Source organism: Pelobates fuscus, chromosome 5 (assembly GCF_036172605.1).
Source record: "Pelobates fuscus isolate aPelFus1 chromosome 5, aPelFus1.pri, whole genome shotgun sequence".
Lineage (NCBI taxonomy): Eukaryota > Metazoa > Chordata > Amphibia > Anura > Pelobatidae > Pelobates > Pelobates fuscus.
Window position 1 is genome coordinate 272830052 of NC_086321.1, and position 21164 is coordinate 272851215.

Consider the following 21164-nt stretch of genomic DNA (forward strand, 5'->3'; position numbering starts at 1 on the left):
GGCAGTGTTTCTGGGGCAGTGTGTGTGGTGTGTGTATTGGGGCAGTGTTTGTAGTGTATGTATGGGGGCAGTGTGTGTATGGGGGCAGTGTGTGTAGTGTGTGTATGGGGGGCAGTGTTTCTGGGGCAGTGTGTGTACTGTGTGTATGGGGGCAGTGTGTGTATGGGGGGCAGTGTTTCTGGGGCAGTGTGTGTAGTGTGTGTATGGGGGCAGTGTGTGTATGGGGTGCAGTGTTTCTGGGGCAGTGTGTGGTAGTGTGTGTATGGGGGGCAGTGTTTCTGGGGCCGTGTGTGTAGTGTGTGTATGGGGGGCAGTGTTTCTGGGGCAGTGTGTGTAGTGTGTGTGTAACGGAACCGCTGGCACCCCGACCGGGTACCCTCCGCTGACGGATGCTCCTAGTGGTTTCCGAGGTCTCCAAGCACTCTGCCTGACACCATAACCACTGCAGACCCCACGAACCGCCGCAGCTTGGTTGGGGTCTCGCCGACTCCACCCACTCTGGACGCAAGACCAGGGTCCAGCTTCCAGTAGGTGGACCTCTCCGAATTCCAGAGAGCAGGAACAGGAATAAGCTCTTAGCAGAGCTCAGCGATTATACCCTGGGGAGTATAGTGATTATAGCAATCCCCAGAGTGTAGTTCTCCAATCCCCCAAACATGAGCCGAAACTTCATGAAGGTATAAGATGATCTGAGGTGCTAGCACACCCAGTCTGGCTTTTATTACAGTTGTTGCAAACACAGGACCGCCCACAGGGAGGGATAAAACAACCAATCATATCACAGTTACATCCCACATATCCCCTCCCCTGATCCTGAGAGGAAACTCAATTATACATACAGTTAAAACATACTTTTTACCCAACTTTCATAACTCTAAAACCGTGATCTCCCTCCCTGGTCTGCAGGCACATTACTGACAGCCGACCGGCAGGGGAGGGAGAGAGGACCCGGGAGCTGTTACCAGCAGCTCCTCCGGGTACTCCTCTCGCGAGATTTGGAGCGTTGCCGCGGTTACCACGGCAACGCTCCAAATCTCGCGAGAGTGAACTCTAGCCCTGGAGCGCGGGCTAGAGTTCACTCCTACCACTGGAACCACCAGGGAATCCCCACTGGGACCACCAGGGAAAGAAAGATGTCCCCCCTCCTCCCAGTAAAGGTAAGAAGGGAGGGGGGACATAAATTATATATTAATTTTAATTAAATGTTAAAAAAAAAACACACACACACACATTAAAAAAAAAAAAAAAGCCCCCCCCCCCTATCCTTCTTCTACACACACATTGCCCCTGCCCCCCATACACACACACACACACATACACACACATTGCCCCTGCCCCCATACACACACACACACACACACATTGCCCCTGCCCCCCATACACACACACACACACACACACATACACACACATTGCCCCTGCCCCCATACACACACACACACACACATTGCCCCTGCCCCCCATACACACACACACACACACACACACATACACACACATTGCCCCTGCCCCCATACACACACACACACACATTGCCCCTGCCCCCCATACACACACACACACACATTGCCTCTGCCCCCCATACACACACACACACACACATTGCCCCTGCCCCCATACACACACACACATTGCCCCTGCCCCCATACACACACACATTGCCCCTGCCCCCATACACACACACACATTGCCCCTGCCCCCATACACACACACATTGCACCTGCCCCCCATACACACACATTGCCCCTGCCCCCCATACACACACATTGCCCCTGCCCCCATACGCACACATTGCCACTGCCCCCCATACACACACACATTGCCCCTGCCCCATACACACACACACACATTGCCCCTGCCCCATACACACACACACACACATTGCCCCTGCCCCCATACACACACACACATTGCCCCTGCCCCCCATATACACACACATTGCCCATGCCCCCCATATACACACACATTGTCCCTGCCCCCCATATACACACATTGCCCCTGCCCCCCATATACACACATTGCCCCTGCCCCCCATACACACATTGCCCCTGTCCCCCATAAACACATTGCCCCCACATACACACACTGCCCCCCATAAACACACTGCCCCCACACACATACATTGCCCCACACACACACTGTAACTGTCACACACACATACTGACCCACACACACACTGCACCCCTGACATATACTGCCGCCCTCACGTACACACTGCAACCTTCACACACACACACTGCTAATACACTGTCCCCCTCACACACACACACACACACACACACACACTGCACCCCTCACACATTGCACCACTCACACATACCACTGCTCCTCTGCCCTACTACAGCCCCATTCCCCAGAGGACCTCAGGTAAGTTGTCAAACAGTTCTTAAACAGTTTGACTACTTACTCTGGGAGGGGGTCTTGGCATTATTGGAACTATAACCACTACACTGAGCTGTAGTGGTTATTGTGTCTGGATTATTTATTTAAATAATCTACAAGTGCCCCTCCCGAGATCAGGCTCTGGATCCGCCACTGTGGTGCCTGCAGTCTGTACGAGCACTGTTTTGCTTTGAAACGCTGCACATGCAGAAATTAACCCCTCTGCTGTCGGAGGTTTAACTTCACCTTTGGCAGAGTCATAGGGTGTCACCAGCCAGCTAATGTCAGTTCTATGCAGAGTGGGCGTTAATGGAGCCGGAGAGCATGGCAAGCGTCTCCTTCGCCACCGCCCAGTGTAGCAATTTCCTCAGCTGGGTTTTCTCTGCCTTGATGTCGCCATCCGATTATCTGCTCAGGTAACAAGGTTTACTGTAACTCCAGCGCCTGAGCAGAAATTAATACATTCTGCAGGCAGGGAAAGCTGCAAAGTGACTAGATAGCCCCTGCCTACGAGCACCGGAAACCCTCCAAAGGAGGGATATATTATGCAGTATGTGTGTATGCATTAGGTAGTATGTGTGTATCTGAAATGCAGTATGTGTGTATGGATGTATTCATTAGGTAGTATGTGTGCATGGGTGTGTATGTAAAGTGCAGTATGTGTGTATGGTTGTATGCATTAGGTAGTATGTGTGCATGGGTGTGTATGTAAAGTGCAGTATGTGTGTATGGATGTATTCATTAGGTAGTATGTGTGCATGGGTGTGTATGTAAAGCACAGTATGTGTGTATGGATGTATTCATTAGGTAGTATTTGTGCATGGGTGTGTATGTAAAGCGCAGTATGTGTGTATGGATGTATGCATTAGGTAGTATGTGTGAATGGGTGTGTATGTAAAGCGCAGTATGTGTGTATGGATGTATTCATTAGGTAGTATGTGTGCATGGGTGTGTATGTAAAGCGCAGTATGTGTGTATGGATGTATGCATTAGGTAGTATGTGTGCATGGGTGTGTATGTAAAGTGCAGTATGTGTGTATGGATGTATTCATTAGGTAGTATGTGTGCATGGGTGTGTATGTAAAGCACAGTATGTGTGTATGGATGTATGCATTAGGTAGTATGTGTGCATGGGTGTGTATGTAAAGCGCAGTATGTGTGTATGGATGTATGCATTAGGTAGTATGTGTGCATGGGTGTGTATGTAAAGTGCAGTATGTGTGTATGGATGTATTCATTAGGTAGTAAGTGTGCATGGGTGTGTATGTAAAGCGCAGTATGTGTGTATGGATGTATGCATTAGGTAGTATGTGTGCATGGGTGTGTATGTAAAGTGCAGTATGTGTGTATGGTTGTATGCATTAGGTAGTATGTGTGCATGGGTGTGTATGTAAAGTGCAGTATGTGTGTATGGTTGTATGCATTAGGTAGCATGTGTGCATGGGTGTGTATGTAAAGTGCAGTATGTGTGTATGGTTGTATGCATTAGGTAGCATGTGTGCATGGGTGTGTATGTAAAGTGCAGTATGTGTGTATGGATGTATGCATTAGGTAGTATGTGTGCATGGGTGTGTATGTAAAGTGCAGTATGTGTGTATGGATGTATTCATTAGGTAGTATGTGTGCATGGGTGTGTATGTAAAGTGCAGTATGTGTGTATGGTTGTATGCATTAGGTAGTATGTGTGCATGGGTGTGTATGTAAAGTGCAGTATGTGTGTATGGATGTATGCATTAGGTAGTATGTGTGCATGGGTGTGTATGTAAAGTGCAGTATGTGTGTATGGATGTATGCATTAGGTAGTATGTGTGCATGGGTGTGTATGTAAAGCGCAGTATGTGTGTATGGATGTATGCATTAGGTAGTATGTGTGCATGGGTGTGTATGTAAAGTGCAGTATGTGTGTATAGATGTATGCATTAGGTAGTATGTGTGCATGGGTGTGTATGTAAAGTGCAGTATGTGTGTATGGTTGTATGCATTAGGTAGTATGTGTGCATGGGTGTGTATGTAAAGCGCAGTATGTGTATATGGATGTATTCATTAGGTAGTATGTGTGAATGGGTGTGTATGTAAAGCGCAGTATGTGTGTATGGATGTATTCATTAGGTAGTATGTGTGCATGGGTGTGTATGTAAAGCGCAGTATGTGTGTATGGATGTATGCATTAGGTAGTATGTGTGCATGGGTGTGTATGTAAAGTGCAGTATGTGTGTATGGATGTATGCATTAGGTAGTATGTGTGCATGGGTGTGTATGTAAAGTGCAGTATGTGTGTATGGATGTATTCATTAGGTAGTATGTGTGAATGGGCGTGTATGTAAAGCGCAGTATGTGTGTATGGATGTATGCATTAGGTAGTATGTGTGCATGGGTGTGTATGTAAAGCGCAGTATGTGTGTATGGATGTATGCATTAGGTAGTATGTGTGCATGGGTGTGTATGTAAAGTGCAGTATGTTTGTATGGATGTATGCATTAGGTAGTATGTGTGCATGGGTGTGTATGTAAAGTGCAGTATGTGTGTATGGTTGTATGCATTAGGTAGTATGTGTGCATGGGTGTGTATGTAAAGTGCAGTATGTGTGTATGGTTGTATGCATTAGGTAGCATGTGTGCATGGGTGTGTATGTAAAGTGCAGTATGTGTGTATGGTTGTATGCATTAGGTAGCATGTGTGCATGGGTGTGTATGTAAAGTGCAGTATGTGTGTATGGATGTATGCATTAGGTAGTATGTGTGCATGGGTGTGTATGTAAAGTGCAGTATGTGTGTATGGATGTATGCATTAGGTAGTATGTGTGCATGGGTGTGTATGTAAAGTGCAGTATGTGTGTATGGTTGTATGCATTAGGTAGTATGTGTGCATGGGTGTGTATGTAAAGTGCAGTATGTGTGTATGGTTGTATGCATTAGGTAGCATGTGTGCATGGGTGTGTATGTAAAGTGCAGTATGTGTGTATGGTTGTATGCATTAGGTAGTATGTGTGCATGGGTGTGTATGTAAAGTGCAGTATGTGTGTATGGTTGTATGCATTAGGTAGTATGTGTGCATGGGTGTGTATGTAAAGTGCAGTATGTGTGTATGGTTGTATGCATTAGGTAGCATGTGTGCATGGGTGTGTAAGTAAAGTGCAGTATGTGTGTATGGATGTTTGCATTTGGCAGTCAGGGGCGTATTAGCTGCGAGGCAAACAAGGCATTTTCCAGGGGGCGGCAAAAAAAGCCGCCCACAAATGCCCAAGGCAAATGTCTTGTTAGCCTTGCGGCTAACAGACATGCCGGCGGGCTGCTGGGCGATCGGGCGGTACTGTCTGGCGGGCGGGCGGGCGGCCGGCGAGGGTGCACTTCCCCTGAGCTGTCTGCTCAGCTCCCTCGCAGCCGCAGAGTGAGGATGGGAGGCGGAGCCGGAATATGACGTCATATTCCGGCTCCCAGCCTCACTCTGCGGCTGGCGAGGGAGCTGAGCAGACAGCTCAGGGGAAGTGCTCCCTCGCCGGCCGCCCGCCCGCCAGACAGTGCCGCCCGATCGCCCAGCAGCCACTGGACCACCAGGGAGGAAGAGACACCCCCCCTCCCCAGCATTCCCAAAGGTAAGGAGGGGTGTTAAATTAAAAAAAAAAGTGTTAAAAATAAATTACCAAAAAAAGTGTTAAAAATAAATTACAAAAAAAGTGTCAAAAATAAATTACAAAAAAATGTGTTAAAAATAAATGACAAAAAAATGTGTTAAAAATAAATTACAAAAAAATGTGTTAAAAATACATTTTAAAAAAATGTGTTAAAAATACATTTTAAAAAAATGTGTTAATGTGGGTGGGTGAGTGTGTGTGTGTGTGTCTGTTAGTGTGTGTCTGTGTCTGTTAGTGTGTGTCTGTGTCTGTTAGTGTGTGTCTGTGTCTGTTAGTGTGTGTGTGTCAGTGTGTGTGTCTGTTAGTGTGTGTGTGTCAGTGTGTGTGTCTGTTAGTGTGTGTGTCTGTTAGTGTGTGTGTCTGTTTGTGTCTGAGTGTGTTTGTGTCTGTTAGTGTGTGTGTGTCTGTTAGTGTGTGTCTGTTAGTGTGTGTCTGTTAGTGTGTGTGTGTGTGTGTCTGTTAGTGTGTGTGTGTGTGTCTGTTAGTGTGTGTGTGTGGGTGTCTGTTAGTGTGGGTGTCTGTTAGTGTGGGTGTCTGTTAGTGTGGGTGTCTGTTAGTGTGTGTGTCTGTTAGTGTGTGTGTCTGTGTCTGTTAGTGTGTGTGTCTGTTAGTGTGTGTGTGTGTGTCTGTTAGTGTGTGTGTCTGTCTGTTAGTGTGTGTGTCTGTTAGTGTGTGTCTGACTGTGTGTGTCTGTTAGTGTGTGTGTGTTTGCCTGTGAGTGTGTGTGTATGTTAGTGAGTGTGTGTGTCTGCTAGTTTGTGTCTGCTAGTGAGTGTGTGTGTGTGTGTCTGTTAGTGTGTTTGTCTGTTACTGAGTGTGAGTGTGTCTGTTAGTGTGTGAGTGTTTCTGTTAGTGTGTGTGTGTTTCTGTTAGCGAGTGTGTGTTTCTGTTAGCTAGTGTATGCGTATCTGTCAGTGAATGTGTGTGTGTGTATTTAGAATGCGGGGCGGGGGGAAAGGTAGGGTGGGGGTGACGCGGGGGGAGGGGGGGCACCTGAGTTTTGTCCTGCCTAGGGCAGCACAAAACCAGGATACACCACTGAGTGCAGTATGTGTGTATGGATGTATGCATTAGGTAGTATGGGTGCGTATGTAAAGTGCAGTATGTGTGTATGGATGTATGCATTAGGTAGTATGGGTGCGTATGTAAAGTGCAGTATGTGTGTATGGATGTATGCATTAGGTAGTATGGGTGTGTATGTAAAGTGCAGTGTGTATGTGTAATTATGTATTAGGCAGTGTGTGTATAAGTGCATGTACTGGAACTGGGTCAGGGTACTCATGCACCATAATCACTTAGTAATTAAGATGCTTGGAGTAACCCTTTAAATACAATGCTGAAAACTAACCATACTGCCATTTTATTGTGTAAAGTGCAAGAAAGGTGTACAGCTGATTACAAAATAATGCATTGCTTTTAGAAAGGCACCCCCCTCACTCCTCCCTTAGCCACGTAGCAAGGTATCAGCTGCAGGGTTAACAGTGACTGTAAGTGCTATGAAAGCAAATACTTACATGCTCCTATTATGAAAGTGTATCTTGTTCAAGATGTATGTAGATTAGATTCATCATTGTTGTTGAAGTCTTACGAAGGTAAAGAGACACGCTGTTTAGAAGTTTCCTTCAGTCAGGGAAATCGTGCTGAGTACATTCAAAAGAAATGCCTCCCCCTTGTGGTATTTTTGTGAAAATCTCAGTATTTTAATAACTGCAATTATGTCACAATAAGCTACACAAACTTTCAGTATTTCAGTACAGATACACGCAGACACATACCTAACTATCCATCTATCTATCTTTAGCTTTTGACCACTGTGAATGAACATGTTGTGAGGTGTATTTCTTTGTGACATTGTCATTTTGACTTCTACTGCTCTGCTTACAGTTGATTGGAAATCCCAGAATGCTTGCCCAGTTGTGCATATGCCCCTCTGTGTGTCTATTTCTCCCACACAATTCCCTCTTGTGTCTCTTTCTCCCCTCAGATCCTCTGTGTGTTTCTTCCCACCCATTTGTCTTATAATTCAACTTTGTGTATCCATTCCTTGACTGTGGGTGCACTTGCCTGCTTCCAAAAAGCTGGGATGAGCAGATTTGCTGCTATGAATAGGTGGGATATAAATTTGGCTGTAGGAGCCTTGACATTTGGCATGGGTACTAAGAACAAAATGTATTCGGGGGGGAAATGGAAAATTCGATAAGCTGACCGTTTGAATCATTGTGCAAATGCGTTTCTAGAACTTCTGGATCCCTGGACAAAGCCACCATACATGTGTCGTATGCGCATTGGATTGGACATCTCCAGCACTCGTCTGAAGCAGTGTCGTGAATTTTATGGATTTTTGCTGGTGTTTAGTGCCATCGCACAATGTGTTTATAATTGCTTTCTTGGGTGCTTAGGTTAGTGGACGATGTGTGTACTCTCACGAGTATAGCCTTCCACTGGCTCTGTGTGATGGCCAACTGTAATCAGGGGCGTACCTAGAGCATCTGGCACCCGGGGCGGGTCCTATTTTTGGCACCCCCCTCACTCCCCCCTCTCTCCCCCCTTAACTTTAAATATAAAAACAACTAAGCAGTGTTTGTGTGTTTAAATGTATGCATGTTTTTGTATGGAGTATATGTGAGTGAATGTAGCGGTGTGTTTGTATGTAGTGTTGGTGTTTGAATGCAAGCATGCATTTGTGTGTTGTGTGGTATTTGAATGCAGTGGTATGGTTATATATAATGGTGGGGTTTGTATGTAGTGTTAACGTTGAAATGCATGAGTGTATTTGTGTGTAGTGTTGGAGAGATTTTGAGATGTCTGCACATATACACATACACGGATATACACAAATGCAGATACATATACACACAAACACAGTCACACACAGATACACATGCAGACATCGTGACGACTCTAGGAACAATATATGGGGGGGGGGGGCACATAAGATACCACAGTCAAAACAGGAGGGAGAGCAGTTAAATTTCTCACTAGGGGATGGGGTAATATGGGGTAATATGCTGTCATTGGCTGTCTGATGCCAGTTGTGGGCTGGCTGACACCTCTCAATTTCAATCTTTGTTTAGCAGATAACTCCTCTATTTGCTATCCTTTGTGGGATTGTCATATTTAAGGACACCAAATAAGGAGCTATCTGCTAAACAGCACCCTCATTTGGTATCTTTAAATATGGAAATCTCACATATGGGCACCAATTCAGGGAATTATCTATTAAACAGCTAAAGGATTTAAAAAAAACGCCCTCTTATTATTTTCAGTTGTTTAGTAGATACAAACATCACATACATACACACATTTAATAATTAAGAGATCCACCCAGTCTTCTTACCTTGCTCTAGAAGGGCTGGAGTGGATCCTCAGTCCCTGGTGGTCAGTGGTTGCTGCTGGGATCTCTGTGCTCTTTCTGCACAGGTCCATCGCACGCCCTGTAATGATGCCGAGGCCGCGATGACATCATATCCTGGCTGCCGGCTCACTGCAGGGCGAAGACTGTCAGACACAGTCAGATGCACACAGTCCCACACACAGTCACTCACACACAGTTACAGGCAGACAGTCAAACATACACACACAGATTGACAGACAGTCACACACACAATCACAGGCAGACAGTCACACATACACACAACACAGTCACAGACAGTCACTCACACACACACCCACAATCACAGGCAGACAGTCACACGCACACACACAGTCACAGTCACACACAGTGACAGGCAGACAGTCACACAGGCAGACAGTCACACATACACACAACACAATCACAGACAGTCACACACACAAACACAATCAGAGGCAGACAGTCACACACACACACACACACACACAATCATACAGTCACACACACACAGTCAGAGACAGTCACTCTCACACACACACACACACACAATCACAGGCAGACAGTCACACACACACAGACACACACAGGCAGACAGTCACACACACACAGTCACACAGACAATCACAGGCAGACAATCACAGGCAGTCACACACACACAATCAGAGGCAGACAGTCACACACACACACACACACACACACACAATCACAGGCAAACAGTCACACACCCAGTCACAGACAGTCACTCAAACCCTCAATCACAGGCAGACAATCACACAGACAATCACAGGCAGGCAATCACACACACAGTCACACAGACAATCACAGGCAGACAATCACACACACAGTCACACAGACAATCACAGGCAGACATTCACACACACAGTCACACAGACAATCACAGGCAGACAATCACACACACAGTCACACAGACAATCACAGGCAGACATTCACACACACAGTCACACAGACAATCGCAGGCAGACAATCACAGGCAGTCACACACACACAGGCAGACAATCACTCACACAGTCAAAGACAGTCACAATCACAGTTACACACACACACACAGTCAAAGACAGTCACAATCACAGTTACACACAGCACACACTCTCTCACTTACAGTAAGCTTGGGCTGGTGGAGGAGTGGATCCAGTCCCTCCTGTGCTGTAGTTGGGGAAGCAGGGACTCCTTCCTGCTTCCCCTCTGTGTGCAGCAGTATGAGGCTGCATTTAGCTCCGCCCCCACATCCGGCTTGGCTCCGCCCCCACGGCTGTTCTGGCTCTGCCCCCAAATCTCCGTGCAGATCTCCAGCTCCTGCTCTCAGCCTCTGCGTGTGAGCTGTGTCGGCTGCCCGGCGCCCCTGCTGCTATGGCAACCGGTGCAGCCACACAGCTCACTGAACTACAAGCCTGGCCAGCCCTGGTGGCACCCCCCTGCCTGATGGCAACCGGGGCGGACCGCCCCCCCGCCCTCCCCTTAGTACGCCACTGTACTGTAATTCCTCCATCTAGGGCCAGATTAAGAGCCCAGTGGGCCTGGTGCTGACAATTATGATGGGGCCTTATTACAGAATCTTATCAACCAAAAACACTAAAACAATCATACCTCCCAAGCATCATGTATCTGATGGAGATGGTGTTGGAGGGAAACTCATAGGATGCAGCTATACGAAAACACATACTCTATGCTAATCTCTCTCTAATTTATGCTTTCATCTTTCAAGTAAATCCATATCCCCTAACAGCAGTGTCCAGTGAAGCAGGAAGTGCAGTGTAAAAGAGTGTGCCACTGGCGCGAATCACATGACCAGAGCTGCCAAAAGGAGTGAACATGCCCAAAAAGGGGGCATTGTTTGTCCAAAGAATTGGAAGGCCAGCCTGGTATGAATGTATGTCAGGCTGCCTGCCAATCATACAGGCTGTCCAACTAAGGGCATACTATGCAGGCAGCACCCTGAGCTTGAAATAAATGCATCAAATGATGCGCCTACTCCACGCTTTCTAAGGACTGTCCCCTAGCACTCACATGTCCACTTGTCTCCTTATCATCTTACTAGCAGGCAGAAGTTCCTGGTATATAGTCTGAGACAGAGAAAAGGTGTATGTAGTGAGTGTTGAGTGTAGAAGAAAGGGGACATGCCACAGTGTTAGAGAGACCAAAGTCTGCATTACCTAAACTAATTTTATTGTCAGTCCACACAGGTTTTGTTCCCATGCATCCCTCTTAAGCTTCCAAAGGGACACTATAGTCACCAGAACAACTACAGCGTATTGTATTTGTTCTGGTAAGTAGAATCATTCCTGCCAGGCTTTTTTGCAGTAAACACTGTCTTTTGAGAGAGAATAACTCTGACGGCCACTCCTTAAATGGCTGCTAGAGGTGCCTCCTGGGGCAGTACTGCCTAGTGTGCAGCACTGCCATTCAGTGTCTCCACCCTCTGCATGCAGACACTGAACTTTCCTCATAGAGATGCATTCAATCAATGTATCTTCATGAGAAGATGCTGATTGGCCAGGGCTATGTTTGACTTGTGCTGGCTCTGCCCCTGATCTGCCTAGTTGACAGTCTCAGCCAATCCAATGGGGAATCATTGTAATTTGCTCAGACCACCACTTCTGATGATGTCAGCAGACAGAGTCAGTTCAGAGGCAGATAGGGACAGAGCCAGCAGCTGCAGACTTGAATACAAGTAAGAGTTTACTATATTTAGGGAGGCAAGAGGAGGCCAGGGGGCCTAAATGGTGGTTTTAACATAATAAGGTCAGAAATACATGATTTTATTCCTGACCCTATAGTGTTCCTTTAAGCAAGAGTATGTGAAGAGTAGTTAGGGTTGCCACCTTTCTTGGAAAAGAAATACCAGCCTTATACATTTGTATAATTAATTAGTTATATGTGACATCACATGATGTAAATCACAAGGAGTGACATGAGAGAAAATTCTGTAAAATCACCAACAAACTACTCACAGTTAGTTTCTGCTGTATAGATGGATTGCTCCCAGTGTCTCCCTGTCTCCCAGTGTCCCTATGTATCACAGTGTCAGTGTCCCCATGTCGCCCAGTCCCCTAGTGTCTCAGTGTTCCCATTTCTCCCAGTGTCCCCATGTGGCACTGTGTCCCCATGTCACTGAGAGACCCGGGGACACTGGGAGACATGGGGCACTGAGACACTTGGGGACACTGGGAGACATGGAGACACTGAGTCACTAGGGACACTGGGAGACATGGGGACACAGACACTAGGGGAAACTGGGAGCCATGGGGACACTGAGACACTAGGGACACTGAGACATGGGGACACAGACACTGGGAGACTAGGGGACACTGGGAGACATGTGGACACTGTGTCCCTAGTGTCTCTGTGTCCCAATTTCTCCCAGTGTCCCCTAGTGTCTCAGTGTCCCCGTGTTTTCCAGTGTCCCCAGGCCTCACAGTATCCCCTAGTGTCTGTGTCCCCATGTGTTCCCTAGTTTCTCAGTATCCCCCCATGTCTCCCTGCTGCCTTTCCCCCCATCCCTCACTTACCTGAGCTGTAGAGCTGCTGTCTGGACTCTCTGTGCTGTGTAGCTGCTCCCCCACGGATCAGTGAGTAGTACAGGGAGGCAGGGAGGGATATGCTGTTACTTCCTATCCCTGCCTGTCCCCACACACAGTGACCCCTACTGGCCGGTGCTGGTATTGCAGAGTAATTTCCGTTTATACTGAGAAAAATACCTGCATTTGTATTGCCGGTATTACTGCAATACTGGCACTGGCCAGGCAGCCTCAAATACCATCTGTGCCATTAAAGTAACAGTTAAGTGGTAAACTTAAGAGTAGTGTGTAAAAAAAAAAAAAAAAAAGTTTTTTTTTTTTTTTAAATGGGCCTATTCCATGGGCCTGGAGCTGCAGCTCCATCAGCCCCTATGTTAATCCGGCCCTGCCTCCATCCACCTCGTTGCGAAGTATGGAATAGTGTGAGTGTTTGCTTCTGCCAAGATAGAATACATTGTCCATAGAAGTTTCTTTTTTTATGTGTGCTATTGGCATAGTCTTTCAAATCTTGTAAGGTCCCTATTCCCTTTCGGTAGAAGGTTGGTACTGTGTATGAAATGGGATAGTTGTGTGTAGTGTAGATGCTGAATGCCTGTAGCGGCCTGACTAGGCAGCATTTGGAAGAGGGTATTTATCCCATTCTCATGAATGACCTCTTGGAGCATAAGCACTGGAGTGTCATGGTATAGGTGGCAATGGGTACCCGATCACTCCTCCTGGAACAGAGGGTTATGGGTAAGTGGGTACCTAGGTGATGGATGGGGAGACAAGCCCTTAGCTTGTCTGGTCATGTCCAAAATTCTAAGTGTGGCTGAGATGGTCAGTTGGTGTTTGGAACGTATGTATGTGCGGCCTGTCCCGAGCCACGGGATTGTATGTATGGGAATCTCGAGGAATGTAGCCTCAATTTTAACCCACTGTGTACTTGTGTTAGCATTCGTATATTCTCGTTTGGTGAACGGCCTGCTCCACAATAGGGAGACCCAGGCTATCCTCCGAGCGAGGTTTAGTGAGAAGAGAGTTGGACAATCTGAGATGGAGGTGTGACCATAGGAAGGAAGTAAGGAGTTTCTGAATAGTTGCAACAAATATTTTAGGAAGGATTATAAGAATTGTCTGCAGCAAGTATAAGATACATGGAAGGATATTCATTTTAATAATGTTGAGTCTGCATAACTGTCAGGATCGGGACAGGGATCCAACACGCAGAGTACAAACAGGTACAGGATACGTATACCGGACCTTAGAATGGCCGGACTAACGTACGGAGAGTATAGAGAATGGTCAGAGACAAGCCGAGGTCGAGGGAACGAGAGGACAGGTAAGCGAGGAACAAGCCGGGTCAAGGATAACAGAGGTAAACAGCGTAAGTCAAACAAGCCGGGTCGGAACCAAAGGGATAACAGAAAATACCAGAGCACTGTGTGACTAGACAGGCTAGAACCACGACAGGGCAATGAGCAAATGGGAGAAGCAAGTTTAAATACCCTGGCTCAGAGGGATAGACACGCCTCCGGCGAGATCTGATTAGTCTCTAAAGGGTTGAGTGACAGGTCGTTCCGGGCTGGCGTCATGACGTCGGTTTCCGGACGTCCTGCTACAAAAGGAAGTGACTCCCTCGCGGCCGGCGTTTACGTGACCGGGTGGACCGCGAGGAACAGAGGACACAGCCCGTCCGGACGGATAGACGTCTAGGTCTCTACCTCTCTCGGAGGTAGAGACTTCAGATACCCTGACAATAACCAACTGAATTGTGGTTTGTGCCGTGTTTTAAGGTCTGCTGTGATGGCTGCTAATAGCGGTGGGAGATTGGTCTCATATAAACAATCAAGCCTCCGGGGTGTATCTCAAGATATTTGTTTTCTTGTCTAGTGAAGTAGGTTGATGAGTTTTGTGGTATTGTTTTTTGGCTTCCCTCCCTTGCACGAAGCTTGATTGATCCGGGTGGATTAGCTCCAGTAACTGAGACTTTAACATGGTGTCCAGGATCTTTGTAAAGATTTTTATATCGATATTTATTAATGATATGGGCCTATAGCTACCACAGTTGGTGAGATCTTTACCTGGTTTCGGAAGTAGAGCTATGGTAGCTTCCAGTGCAGCTTTGGTGGGATCAAAGTCTCAGATATAAGCCTGTAATATTTTCCCATGAATCCATCTGGGCCTGGACTTTTGCCAAAGGGTAGGTATTTTATCGTCTGCCACACTTCCCAATTTGATATTGGGGCATCTAAGGAGTCTCGAACATTGCGTGGGATAGTAGATTTAATCCTTTTTTCTAGGAAATCTTGGGTCGAGGGCAGGCTTTCGTGTAAATTGTATAATTGTGTGTAGAAGTCTTGAAAAGCCGTGAGGATGTCAACCATCAAGTAAGTCTGTGTGCCGTTTCATAATTTAATAGAGGGGATGAAGGTGGATTGTCTGCCCTGTTGGAGGCCCTGAGTGGCGGGTGGGGGCCCTAAATTAAAAATTAAACTCCCCCCACCCCAGGTGACTAGGGGTCCCCAAACCCCTAGTCACCCCCTCGCAAAAAAATGAACCCCTACCTACCTCCCTCACCCTAAAAATAGTGAGGGGGGACCATTAGCTAAACCTGTTAAAAAATAAAATAAAACTTACCATTTGATGTTTTTTTTCTTCTAAAATCTTCTTTTTTCAGCCCCAAAAAACTCCAAATAAAAAGCCATAATACCCGACGCACTTTAAAAAAAAACTAAAAAAAAACGAGCGCAAAAAAAAAAAATCCATCTTCACCCATGGAGTGCTCCGCGCAGACTGAGCTCTGCAGGGCGGGGTAAGGCTTAAAAAGGCCCCCCCTTCAGGTTACAAGACCCCACTAGCGCAGCACGGGTGGGGGCTTGGGAGGGGGGGACATGTTTTTTTTTTTTTTTACAGTGAGCAGCCACAGGCGGTATAGCGAATAGGGGCATCATTTACTAATACTAAGTAATCTTTACTTAGTATTAATAAATTTGGCTGAAAGACCAATCTAGGTCTTTTAGCCTTTTAGTAGATAGCTCCCTAATACCGTGGGAATTAGGGAGTTATCTACTTATTCATTCCTGTCATTACATTGACAGGCTAAGTAACTTACATTTTATATGAATGTGTGTTACTTGATTGTTGTAAGGTTTGCAAATGCTTACAGCTGAATCCTGGCTACTTTTGTATACATTTTATTTAAAATTGTATACAGTGTAACATTCTTCATTCTTCCACTGGGTAAGTATATTATATCGGCACTTTGACACTTCGGAACTTTGGCGACTTCGGAACTTCAGCACTTCGGAACTTCGGCACTTCGAAACTTCGGAAATTCAGTAATTTCGGAACTTCGGGACCTCGGCAATTCGGGACCTCGGCAATTCGGCACTTTGGTAATTCGAATGTCCGAATTGCCTGAAATTCGTCCAAGTTCATATTCGGACCAAAACGAATTGCACATGTCTAATGAGTGTCCTACGTCCGCTTTGGTGCAGCCAGGGGGCTTGGTTGCCCAGCAAGGAAGCTTAGTCCCGGTCCTGAGTCAGGTAGTTGGGTCCTGGGAGGATCCTGCCCTTGGTACAAAAGGGGGGATGTTGGTTCTGATCCAAAAGATTCTGGGGTGTTGCTGGGGGTTGGGATGCGGGCAAGTCTGGAAGGCCCAGTGCCTTCCTGAGAGCGGGTGCTCCTTCTGGTGTGGTTAGAGATTGTGTGGTCCCGTTGTGGGGGGTTTGTAGGGATCCATTTATTCCCCATCTGTAGGTGACTCCAGCATTTCCTAGTTGAGTGGTTATGGTACCGAAGGATTTCCTCCATAACAGAGTGGATCTCGTGAGGTCCTGGAACAAGGAAAGGTGGGAGCCTTCGAAGGCCAATGGGATTTTGCCCCTTAAGACTAACATAATTAGACTTCTGTCCTGCACCGATACACAGGACACAATCACATCCCTGACCATAGTTGTGGGAGTTCTGGCCGGACTGGAAATGCGGTAAATCCCATCTATGGCTATTTTCGACAGAGTGAGGCAAGATAGTGGTTAGCAAGCGTCGGGCATAGTTCAGCAGTTCTCCGACCGAGATTGCTTCAGGTATACCCCTGATTTTTATGTGGGTACGGCGCTGCCGTTCTTCTTGAGCAATCGTTCGTGTTGATAGTGCCCTCTGTTCAGTTTGTAGCTGATGGAAAGAGTCTTTGAGTGTTGATAGGTTGGACTGTACCTCCTTGATGTCTTCCTCATTTGTTCTCACTCTGTCTGTGAGCTGGTGGATTTCTCTCTTAAGCAGGTTCACGTCTGCAGCCAACAGTTTTTGTATGTCATCTAGGAGTACCCTAAGGTCCCGTTTTGTGGTGGGGGTGAGTCATTTGTAGGCTCCTGGGGTTGATCAGCCGTATTTTTAGCCATGGTGGTGTTTTCCCGTCTTAATGGGGGTGCTGGAGGTTCAGGGAGTAGGCCCAAGTTGTGCAGGCAGCTGTAGCATCTCCCCTATGTCCCAACTGGCAGTCGGTTTGTGCGATCACCGTGTTTTTGCCGGCATGCAGGCTGCCTGTGTGGTGGCTGGATGTAGAGGAGTGTCCTCCCACTCTTGCATGTATGGCCCACCAAACAGCTTCCTAAGGTCCAGAATCGTTGAGACGTGTAGTAGGCCGCTGTTTTGGGCCTCTGCTTAGGCTCCTTCGGTGCCTGTAAAAATGGCATCGGCCGGTTCCTCACACCGTCAGGGTGCAGGTAAGGGTGTTTGTGCAGCACGGTGAGCTCAGTCCCACCAAGCTGGTTGTCAAGCTCCGCCCACCTTGACATAGTTTTTTATTTGGTAGCTAAAGATGCGCCAGTGTGACTAGTGCATTACCTATTTTCCCTTTGAGGAAGATAAATCTCCCCACCTCATCTATCTGTTTGTCGCATAATGTGAATGGTACGTGTCTGCCTATTAGGATCGCTACCCCCCCCTAGATTTTGATCCGGAGTAGTTACTGAAATATCCTGTAGGGAAGTGCCGGCTTCTAAATGTTGGGGTGAGTCTGTATGGAAGTGCGTCTCCTGGGCAAAGACTATCTCAGCTTTGAGGCGGTGAAAGTCAGTAAGCCTATGCTTCTTTTCTCCAGAGTATTGAGACCCCTACTGTTAAAGGAAACAATCTGTATCGTAGCCATGTTTTTTGTCTCTCTTGTGGTCTAGATGTTGGCTTTCGAATGCTGTGCTCCTTAGTCATGAATAAGTGTACCTATGCTGTGTGTGCCTATGGTACAGTTGTGTAAGCAAGAGTGTGGCATTAAAGGATAAATAAGTGTGTGAAGAACTAGAGTTAACTAAGAACAAAATAACAATATAACAGTAAAGGTGACCTCCGTGGGAAGTAGCTCAGGTAGGATCACATAATTTCAACTAGTTAATAATGAGTAAGCTTGGGGCCCTCCAGGCAAGTGTATCCTGTCTTTTGGCACCTGTCGTCTTATGTCACCTAGGTTGTACGGGAACCTGGCACCCCTGTGACTAAACAACGCTAGGCAGGGGTGCCCGGGCGTAGGAATGTCAAGTTCAACAGGGTATCTACACTCGTGTTAATGAGACTCTATACAATGCTAAAGAAGCTTGAACTTGACAATGATATGGATTCTATCCTGACGTCAGAGATAGAACAATACTTCAGGCGGGTGGCATGAATATGACTCGGAGTTAGGCAACTCCAGATTCGTGTTTTGTCTATTGTATGAAGACAACAAGAACAACTGAATAACATACCAGAAGTATGTACATAACAGTTACAGTGAGGTTGAGCTAATGTGAGACACCTGGGGGAGGATTGTCGGCCCCCCGAGTATTTGTTAGAGCAAGTATTCTCCCGTCTTCGCCGTTGGGGAAGAAGGCGGAGGGGAGTTTTTTTTCCCCGTGTGGCAGCGATACCTGCTGGAGGGAGCGACTCATCCATAAACAGGCATGTGGCTGATCAACCAATATTACCTATGGTGCATGGGCAAGCAAGTCACCGTGGCGTCCTATTACAGTGATCGTAACCAGCCATCCTTCAAATGCACAATGACAAAGGCCTTGCTTCATATCTGGTTATCCATCTGGGTAAGTACACTGTATACCAGGGGTGTGGGGGGGGGGGGGCAATGGAGCAGTGCTAAGGAGGTGTCCCAGGAGACTGATCTTGGCAGATGCTTGCAGTCTGTAAAAATATAGTTATTTCCCCAGGTCACTCCTTATGGGTGAGGACCCTAGTGTATTGCCTTCCACTGCGCCAAGGGTTCCCTTAATTGAGTCCGAGATCCCAGGAAAGTAAAAGCCCAGTCTGACAATCTCCACCGGCATCAGCAGGTGGTGAGTTGATTAGTGCCCCAATGATTTACCCCGTTGCTGGGTGGCAGCATTTAGGTCGGTTTTCATCTCTTTCGCTGGAGTGTTCCATCTCTGTCTCTGAGGAAGTCTTGACACGTCCGGTGCAGGTTGTGGTGTGTACCAGTCCAAGGACACGTGGGTACGTGTCAGGTAAGTCCAAGGACCTCAGAAAGGGTGCTACATCCTGGTGAGTCACTATGGAATGGGTGATGCCCTTGTGGGAAACAATTAGTGTGAAGGGAAATCCCCATCTATACTTCACTTGTCTGTTCCTGAGGAGCTCCGTCACGGGCCTGAGTGCTCTTCTGGCTTGGATCGGATGCCAAGACATATCGGGGTAAATCTGTACAGCGTTGCCGTGAAAAGGTAACGGTGGTGTAGTGTCCTATAATACTTTTATGATCCGGTCCTTTACTCTCAAATAATGCAGATGACATATGACATCTCTCGGTGCCTTTGTAGTTGTACCTCTTGGTCTAAGCAACCTGTGGGCCCTGTCAAGTGCAATGGGTGTATCGCTGAGGTCCCCCAACAGCAGGTTGAACATCTCAGACAGTGTGGCACACAAGTCTTCATCTTGTGATTCGGGGAGACTGCGAATTGGTCACATCCCTCTCCTCTTCCAAGTCGGTGACCCCGCGGCCCATATGGCGGATGTCGGTACTCAGCGCATCGAATTTAGTTTGGAACGAAGATTCCAATTTCCCTAGCATATTTGCCAGGTCCAGCTTGGATGGTAGTTGCTTTAGTAAGTCTCTTATGTCGGGCTCCTGTGAAGCATAGGAACCTTCAGAGAGCGACGGGCTCGGAGGGGCCGAGTCTCTAGGCCACATGGCCGCAGCCATTTTGTCTTCCCTGCCATCTCCTTGGCGACTCCATGCATCCCTGACAAATTTAGAAAGGGAACCAGTTTTGCTTGCCAGGGTCTTCCCTACCGTATTCTGTGTGGGGTTCTGCCGTTTGGGGTTCCCCATGTTGTCCTATTGTCTCCAATTGCACTGGATTGCCTTACGAGTCAGAGGGAGCTGAATCAGTGTGCGCCCATTCAGTTCCCCGGTCGGCCACACCCCCCGTTTGTTTTTATTTTTATGCGATTTGTACCCAGTGGCATTATCCTCATGCTATGTTAAGCCTGCAATAATATAATGCATTAATCCATTTCAAGGCAGTGCGGAAGTTTTGCTTGGTATAATCCACAAGTTTCTGCTTTTGTCTCTTGTACTTCAATTCTAGCACTGCAATACTACTCTTGAACTCATTCTATTCTACCCTGTTCAGCAACTGTCAGTATTTATGTCATGACTCATACTCTACCTCTCCTCACCTCACCTCACCTAAATACTGACATATTTTGTATAAGCTCAAAAGCTGAAGAACACAGGCAACACTCCAGGATCAAGAAGGTATGTTTATTTATGGGTACACCACCTCATAAAAAGTGCCAAGTGCAATGTTTCGGCATGTCTATCAACCACATACATAGAATAAACTCCAAAACATGACATGGAGTCTACAAAAATCCTAAATAGTACACCATAGTCTTAAAGGTATAATAACCAACTTTGTCTTAAAGGTATAAAACTGAATATGAATCAGTATGGCATTATGAAAAAAAACAAAGAACTGACCTCCTTAATTGTACAAAATAACAGTAGTACAGAGCTGGATCATGAGCCAAAAGACTGCTATAATGAAAATTGCAATAAATTAGAGGACAAATCGGCCTACAATATAGAATTAACTGTTTAGCTGATATTCTATATGTTTATATATATGGTCTCACAAAATGTCAGCAAATGTCGCTGACATTTTGTGAGACCATATATATAAACATATAAAATATCAGCTAAACAGTTAATTCTATATTGTAGGCCGATTTGCCCTCTAATTTATTGCAATTTTCATTATAGCAGTCTTTTGGCTCATTATCCAGTTATGCA

At 46.6% G+C, this 21164-nt stretch overlaps 1 protein-coding gene across 1 annotated transcript in view; it reads right to left on the bottom strand.

Annotated features, from left to right (window-relative positions):
* The window catches only part of LOC134611435 (solute carrier family 46 member 2-like), a 42279-nt gene extending 34650 nt beyond the window's left edge, over window positions 1-7629 (bottom strand). Inside the window, exon 1 of the mRNA XM_063455319.1 lies at window positions 7528-7629. The gene's annotated coding sequence lies outside the window, so the exon portion shown is untranslated. The remainder of the gene's footprint in view (window positions 1-7527) is intronic.
* Between the last annotated feature and the right edge of the window lie 13535 nt (window positions 7630-21164).